Raw genomic sequence first — 8,794 nt, 5'->3', positions numbered from 1 at the left:
TTTGGGAGGATGAGCTGGGAGGATTGCTTGAGCCCAGGAGGTTGAAACTGCAGTGAGCCGTGATGGCATCACTGCACTCCAGCCTGGGTGACAGAATGAGACCCTGTCTCAAAAAAAAAAAAAGTTGGTTTGTAATAAGCTATAGGACTCTGACAGGTGCTCTCAAATACAGGTTTCTGATAACTTTGGAGATTGTGATATTGGAATAAAGGAAAATGTACAGGACTAATGAAGAGCTAAAATCTTCAGAAATATCAAGCATAACAAGAACTGAATGGACTGAGCTCAGAAAGCTGAAGCAACTTTTTTGACTTTTGCTTGGAATATTGCTGATCCTTGTTTTGTTTCTCAGAGTCAAAGAAACCTATTTTGAACTATTTAGGGCCTTTAATAATTGAGTAAGCTACACTCCTGTGAACAAAATTTGAAGCATATTTTTCTCTCTCTCTGCCTGACTTTTCCAGAATTTGGAAACTATCTGTCAGTATTCTTTTTTTTTTTTTTTTTGAGACAGAGTCTCGCTCTGTTGCCAGGCTGGAGTATAGTGGCACAATCTCTGCTCAATGCAAGCCCTGCCTCCCGAATTCAAGCGATTCTCCTGCCTCAGTCTCCTGAGTAGCTGGGACTACAGGCGCTCACCACCATGCCCAGCTAACTTTTTGTATTTTAAGTAGAGATGGGTTTTCACCCTGTTGGCCAGGCTGATCTCGAACTCCTGACCTCAGGTGATCCGCCCACCTCAGCCTCCCAAAGTGCTAGGATTATAGGCGTGAGTTACCATGCCCAGCCAAGAATGTCACTTTCTAACAGGTCTAGGAGCTCCAAATTTATCATGGGACCTTAAGAGGAGAAGGTCATCCAATTTACAGGTATTTGAGGATACAAATCCATGGCTGGGCTCAGTTTTAAAATGTCTTATCTGAAATTCCTTGAGGAACAGAGTTCCATCAAAGCCAATCTAAAAGACTTGTGTAGAAATAGTTATTCTTCCTGTACTTTATGCAAATAATCAGGCCAAGTATATGACTAAAGTCTATTTTGCAAACAATTAAATCCTATCATAATTTGCTTTTTTAACAAAAATGAGGACTGGAGAGTGAGAAATTATGTTTCAAAACACCATGCATTTGTCAATAAATTCTAAAGTCATTAGTGTTTAAGTTTTTGCCTATATTTTTAGGCCAACCCTGCTTGTTCCTGTGAGCCAACCAGCAATCTCCAGCTGCAGCTCAGAAAGAAGAAGGGGATGGGTAATATAAAAATCTGGATCAATATTCTAGTTCTGAGCAATTATCCTGCAAATCCTGCCAGGTGATGGGAATAAATAGGATGCCCATCAATCGGAGGTTTCCTTTTTTGGAAAGTAAGAGCTAACCAAAGCCAAGCACCATGCACCCAAATCCCAGCTTACATAACTATAGCCACCAATTATCTGTGTATGTCACAAGACATCTTTTTCTCTCCCTTGTTGAAGGAGGACTCAATTCTGCGGCTTCATCTTCCTTAGCATTTGGCTTATGATAAGGAGTCCATGCAGCCCTCCCTAGATATGTGTTTGTTCTAAATTCAATTCGAAGCTTCGGGTCAAAGGCCCAGGAAAGAAAACTGGATCTAAGGGATTCAGAGGCAGATAATAACAGAGGTTAAAAGGCAAAGTGCGGCTGGGCATGGTGGCTCATGCCTGTAATCCCAGCACTTTGGGAGGCCGAGGTAGGTGGATCACGAGGACAGGAGATCAGGACCATCCTGACAAACACGGTGAAACCCTATCTCTACTAAAAATACAAAAATTAGCCAGGCATGGTGGCACACACCTGTAATCCCAGCTACTTGGGAGGTTGAGGCAGGAGAGTCACTTGAACCGGGAGGCAGAGGTTGCAATGAGCCGAGATCATGCCACTGCACTCCAGCCTGGGCGACACAGTAAGACTCCATCTCAAAAAATATATATATATATACAAAAATCAGCTGGGCATAGTGGTGCTTGCCTGTAATCCCAGCTACTGAGGAGACTGAGGCAGGAGAATCACTTGAACCAGGGAGTTGGAGGTTGCAGTGAGCTGAGATCGCGCCACTGCACTCCAGCCTGGCAACAGAGCAAGACTCTGTCTCAAAAAAACCCCCAAAAAACAAAAAAGGCACAGTGCGTGCAGGTGAGCATGGCTAATTCCTGCTGATCAAGCCAAGCCTCCCATTTCATGGACGAAAGTCATGCTAGTATCTGTGGCATAAATGAGGTCTAGGGAACTCCAAGACTACTGACTGTAGTGGGGATAGAGACATAGGTAAGAATGGATAATTCCTATTCTCTCTCTCTCTTTTTTTTTGTTTTTCCCAAGACGGAGTCTTACTCTGTTGCCCAGACTGGAGTGCAGTGGTGTGATCTTGGTTCACTGCAACCTCCACCTCCCGGGTCCAAGTGATTCTCTTGCCTCAGCCTCCCGAGTAGCTGGGACTACAGGCCTGCGCCACTACACCCAGCTAATTTTTGTATTTTCAGTAAAGATGTGGTTTCACCATGTTGGCCAGGCTGGTCTCAAACCCCTGACCTTGTGATCTGCCCACCTCAGCCTCCCAATGTGCTGGAATTACAGGTGTGAGCCACTGCACCTGGCTGATAATTCCTATTCTCTAGGCACTCCCTGCTTCATGGGTGCAAGCCACTGTGGCACCCATGGCAGCACCTGCCAAAGTCACCAGGACTCGGGGATGCAAGGACAGAAGAGGGAAAGAGGACGCTCTTCCTTCTCTCCCTCTTTCTAGCAGATACCCCTGCTAGAAAGAGATAGGAGTCAGGGATGCCTTCTCCCCTCTTTCTAGATGGGTAGCCATTCATCTTCATTGTGTACCCCTTTTGAATGCATCCTGAACCCCTGGGACTCCTTTAAAAAGCACCTTTTTTTCCCCTTTCTTCTCCACTGTCCTCTCTTCACTAATAGGTAATTGTGTCTCCGTACTATAGGACACTCCCCTCAGATGCATCCTTCTAACTGGAAGGAGTTAATTTCCCAAACCTTCAGCTGGTTGGCTTAGGATTAGGCTCAGGCAAGGGAACCCAAAAGCCTGACATGCTGGCAAAAGCATAAAGTTTTTTTTTTTTTTTTACCAGTCGGGCTTTTGGCTTCCCTCTCCCTGTGCAAACTGGTAAAAGGCCTTGGGATTTTAAGCTGTCCTTACCCTCCCTTGTTTCGTTTTAATACGTGTTTTCTAATAACCTGGTTTTTCTCTTCTTGCCTTCAGGCCATCAAACTCCAAATGGTCATGCAACCGGAGCCTCAGACGATGGCCCCTTCGGCCAGGAACCCTTAGATAGGCTTCTGAGGGAGCTCCGACTGCCATTTCCCAGAACACCGGCCCTTCTCAGCAGGAGGCAATTTAGATCAGTCTTCATTCTTACCCTTATCCTTTTTCTAACAGCAGTTAGATGTACTTCTTGAGAGCCGGGAATGAGACAGCCAAGTGTAAAGGTGTCCCCATAGAACCTCTGACAAACTCACACGCTGGGAGGAATGTGCACTGGGGTGGAGCTTCAGGAAGTTCCTGCAGAGGAGCCTGGCCCCTCCCCTTCCAGGGTGGAATCTGGGATTCAATCTGCGAGGTGGGAAGTGTGTACTAGCAGGACTCTCACTCTGCTGAGGGTCCCTATTTCCCTCCCTTTTTTTTTGCCCAATAAATTCCATTTTTCTCACCCTTCGAAGTGTCTACGAGCCTAATGTTTCATGGCCGGGTGACAAGGACCCCGTCTTTAGCTGAACCCAGGAGAAACTCCTACAACATTACTATCCAGCAATTTCTCTCTCTTTTTTTTTTTTTTTTTTTTTGAGACAGGGTCTCACTCTGTCAACCCAGGCTGGACTGCAGTGGTACAGTCATAGCCCACTGCAGCCTCTACCTCCTGAGCTGAAGAGATCCTCCTGTCTCAGCCTCCTGCATAGCTGGGACTACAGGCACGGACCACACACCTGACTAATTTTTTGTATTTTTTTTTGTAGAGACGGGGTTTCACCATGTTGCCCAGACTGTTCTAGAATCCTGGGCTCAAGTGATCCACCTGCCGTAGCCTCCCAAAGTGCTGAAATTACAGGTATAAGCCACCATGCTTGGCTTCCAACCAATATTTTAAAGTTCATGATGGGAATGGAGTTTGTCTCAGGTAATAGATTTTTATGGAGCCACATGCCAAATTCCTTAGAATACTTTCCCTCACGAACACACCCCACAGAAATTCAGAATCATACCCTCAATTTTCATCCCCCCTCATGCCCATTTACAATTAATCCCTGTTCTCACTTCTAGCCCCAGGCAGCTACTACCCTACTTTCTGCCTTTATAAATTTGTCTTTCCTGCACATTTCATGTAAGTGAAATCAACCACATGAAGCCTCTTAGGTCTGGCTTCTTTCACTTAGCATAATGTTTTTGAGGCTCATCCACGACATAGCAAGTGTCATCATGATTCATTGCTGCACAGTCTTCTACTGTATGGATTCACCACATTTTGTCTATTCATTCACCAGTTGCTAAAAATTTAGGTTATTGCCAGCTTGGGGCTATTATGTATAGTGATACATAATATGATACATCATACTTACATGCATAAATGATGCATCATATTTACATACATAAATATGAATATTACAAATATTCATATTTAAGTTTCGTTATGCTTGTTTTCATTTCTCCTGAGCAGACACCTGGGAGTGGAATTTTGGGTTGTATGGCAGTTTTACATTTAACTTTTAGAGAAACTGCCACACTGTTTTCCAAAGGGCTGTGCCATTTTACGTCCCCACCAGCACCGTGTGAGGGTTCCCATTTCTCCACATCCTTGCCGACACTTGTTATTGCCTGTCTTATTATTATTGCCATTCTAGTAGGTATAAAATGGTATATCACTGTGGTTTTAGTTTCCATTTTTCTAACGATTAATAATGTTGAGCATCTTTTCGTGTAACTATTCATAATTTGTGTATCGTCTTTAGTGAAATATTTGTTCATTTCTTTTGCCCATTATTTGATTGGGTTGTCTGCCTTCTTATTACTGAGTTGTAAGTGTTCTTTGTATTTTATGGATAGGGATCCTTTATCAGATATGTTTTGCAAATATTTCCCTCCAGTCTGTTGCTTGTCTTTTAATTTTCTTAAGGGTGTCTTTTAAAGTGCAAGAGTTTTGAATTGTGTTAATGTCCGATTATTAGCTTTTGCATTGATCAACTATGCTTTTGGTTCAAAAAAAGAAATCAGTGGTCTGGCAGAGGTGTTTCACGCCTGTAATCCCAGCACTTTAGGAGGTCAAGGTAGGTGAATGAATCACTTGAGTGCAGCAGTTCAAGACCCATCTTGAACCTGGCAACATGGCAAAACCCATCTCTACAAAAAAATACAAAAAATTTGTCCAGCATGGTGGCATGTGCTTGTAGTCCCAGCTACTTGGGAGGCTAAGGTTGGGGGATCATTTGATCCCAGGAGGTCAAGACTGCAGTGAGCCATGATTGTGCCACTGCACTCCAGCCTGAGCAACAGAAGGAGACCCTGTCTCAAAAAATAAAAATAATAAATAATAATAAATTGAAACAAATGAAGGGCAAAAAGGGCATCAATTGGCCTTGTTTACAAGACTAGCCAGGGCGGTCATTGGTGGATTGCTCCACTTTTCATATTGATGTAATTACTTGTATATGTATAGAGAGTTGGTCCTCCTTCTTACTAGGATCTAACCAAAAAATTAAATTTGTAACTATGACCATGCCAGAAACAGAAACTAACGAGAAAATAACAAAGCCTTTTTAGTTATCATTAGGTCTGTTGCAAACCTTGTGATTCTCCTCTCCTTCCAAGTATGTGATAGGATTATGTTTTCCTGGCTTTCTTGAATTTAGGCATGCTCATGACTTGATTTGGCCACAGAAACAAGTGATGGGTGGAAATTTGAAGAGCCTTATGGAATTTGCCAAGTTCCCTCTTCCTGCTTCATGGAAGATGGAGCCTCCATCAGCATGGGTACTTGAGTGAGAAGCAGAACCCGCTGGCTGCTAATGTAGTCCAGGAATGAGAAATGAACAGAATCCCCCCTGACAACCCACATTCAACATTGTAGCTTGAGCAAGAAATGAACATGACTTGTGGCCAGACACAGTGACTCATGCCTGTAATCCCAGAATTTTGGGAGGATCACTCCAGCCCAGGAGTTTGAGACAAACCTAGGTAAAATAGTGAGACCCTGTCTCTACTATTATATATATAAAATACATGTCTTATATTTATTAGTTGAGTGTGGAGGCTCACACCTATATTCTCAGCTACTCAGAAGGCTGAGGTAGGAGGATTGTTTGAGTCCAGTAGTTTGAGACCAGCCTGGACAACACTGCAAGACTTCCTCTCTACAAAAAATTGAGAAATTAGCCGGGTGTGGTGGCACATGCTTGTAGTTCCAAGTATTTGGGAGGCCGAGGTGGGAGGATCACTTGAGCCCAGGAGGCAGATGTTGCAGTGAGCTGAGATCATGCCGCTGCATTCCAACCTGGGTGAGCGAGTGAGACCCTGTCTCAAAAAAAGAAAAACGACTGAGCTTGGCTCTAGATTGGAGCTATAGGGAAAAATAAAATTGAGAGCTATGAATGTTTCCTGCCTTAGAAGAATACTTAAGTATCAGGCTAGTTCATAGCAAGCATCAGAGCTGGGAACTAACCCAGTCTAACTAGCTTCAATCAATGAGAATTGGGAAACAAAACAGCCACATTCCCATTCATACCTGAATAATTCTCAAGACACATGTGCGGTGTCTGGTTTATTCAAAGTGGCTGTCAGAGACAAGACCATAGAGCAGGAACCAAATAGTTGGGAGCTGTGGGGCTAAACAGGGCAGGGATGACCAAGTATCAGAAGGTAAAAGGAGTCAGCTGAGCCGCCAGAGCAGCGTTAGGGCCAGGCTGAGCAGGAGAGCTCAGGCTGCCCAGGGCCCAGCCCCACTCATGGCTGCAGCATAGAACCTCACCACCTCCTCACTGAGGTTGCCCTGGGCCGGGTCAAACCATATCCAGATGCAGCGGCCGCTCCCTTGGTTGTAGTTGCTGACCGTGTAGGAGTGACTCCAGATTTCACTGCACAGAGCAGTGGGTGTGAGGAAATAGAAACGGAAAGGTAGTCAGGCAGCTGCCACCTGGCACTTGTTAGACCCTGGAGGGAAGAGGAAAGACCTTTAGCCACTGGGCCCAAAAGCGTCTCTGATTCTGCCGCCCTACAAACCCAAAATGTCACAAACCTGTTCCACACCCACGCACCTTCACTTCCAAATCCCTCCTTTCCTGCCCCACCCCAGCCCTTACCTGAGTCCCCAGTTCCAGCCTTTGTGCCAGTTGCTCTTGCAGGTGTAGGAAGTGTGACAGTCTTCCCACCATTGCTCACAGTTCTCTTTGCACAGGGGCACATTCAGTACCTGCTCTTTGCGCCAGCTCTGATCCACCTGGGAGATTTTGGTAGAAAAGAAGGTCTCAGGCTCAAGAATCCCAGCAACCCAGCCCTGAATAGAACTGGAGCTGGGGTTGCAGCCTGCAGAGATGCCTGGAAAATTCAGCTCCTCTGCTAGCTCTTGGGTGCCAGGAAGCCATGAGTACCTGCTGGATCCAGGGCCCCAAGTTTGGGGGGCACTCATAAAGGCAGGTGTCCTGGATGAAGTGCCATTTGCAGGCAGGTACCACCTCTCCACAGTGGTCCCAGTTGAATCCACATAGATGGGAAATATTCTTATGGGCTTCCTCGGTGGTGCTAGTGAAGCCCAGGCATTCTTCCTCCAGATACTACACTGGATGTGGGAAGACACAGGACTAAGTCCACAGTCAGCACAGCCAGAATATTCCACACGCAGCCTCTCCCCTTTCAATCCTGAATCCCCAACCCAGTGGAAGTCATCCAGGAAGGTCCTTGCTGTTGGTAAACTCGTTGTGGGAGAGGTTTGTCAGAGACTCAGGGAGCCCAGAAGACAGCTCCTGTCTGGAGGTGCAGTCATTACAAAATTCATTAATTCAACTTTTATGGAGATCCTACATACTCTCACCCAGGCACTTTTCTAGAAACTGGGGTTACAAAAATGAGCACCTCAACGGATCACTGCTTTTGAAAACAATTAGGGGAGAAGGATGGGGACTTGCAGTGTTACAGCGTGATCAGATTAGGCCTCATTGATGTCAACGAAAAGAGTCAAGCTCTGTAAAATGTTTGAAGAGATTTATTCTGAGCCAAATATGAGTAACCATGGCCCATGACACAGCCCTCAGGAGGTCTTGAGAACATGTGCCCAAGGTGGTCTGGGGTGCAGCTTGGTTTCATACATTTTAGGGAGGCATGAGACATCAATCAAATGCATTTAAGAAATACATCGGCTGGGCGCAGTGGCTCACGCCCAGCACTTTGGGAGGCCAAGGCAGGCTGATATTGAGGTCAGGAGTTCGAGACCAGCCTGGCCAACATAGTGAAACCCTGTCTCTACTAAAAATACAAAAAATTAGCTGGGCGTGGTGGCAGGCACCTGTAATCCTAGCTACTCGGGAGGCTGAGGTAGGAGAATCGCTTGAACCCAGGAGGCAGAGCTTGCTGCGAGCCGAGATCATACCACCACACTCCAGCACGGGCAGCAGAGGGAGACTCCATGTAAAAATAAATAAATAGGCTGGGCGCGGTGGCTCAAGCCTGTAATCCCAGCACTTTGGGAGGCCGAGACGGGCGGGTCACGAGGTCAGGAGATCGAGACCATCCTAGCTAACACGGTGAAACCCCATCTCTACTAAAAATAAATAAA

The 8,794-nt window shown here is 45.6% G+C and overlaps 1 long non-coding RNA gene across 1 annotated transcript; it reads right to left on the bottom strand.

The window, feature by feature from the left end:
* Window positions 1–6,606: 6,606 nt before the first annotated feature.
* LOC105468695 (uncharacterized) lies at window positions 6,607–7,785 on the bottom strand. The gene is made up of 3 exons (XR_979569.2): window positions 7,614–7,785; window positions 7,326–7,462; window positions 6,607–7,176 (listed from the first exon to the last, which is right to left on the bottom strand). It is a non-coding gene; the product is annotated as an uncharacterized lncRNA (long non-coding RNA).
* Between the last annotated feature and the right edge of the window lie 1,009 nt (window positions 7,786–8,794).

The sequence above is a fragment of the Macaca nemestrina genome, chromosome 12, assembly GCF_043159975.1.
Source record: "Macaca nemestrina isolate mMacNem1 chromosome 12, mMacNem.hap1, whole genome shotgun sequence".
NCBI lineage: Eukaryota > Metazoa > Chordata > Mammalia > Primates > Cercopithecidae > Macaca > Macaca nemestrina.
The sequence above is the reverse complement of the archived record's forward strand: the minus strand, read 5'-3'. Positions and strand labels throughout refer to the sequence as shown.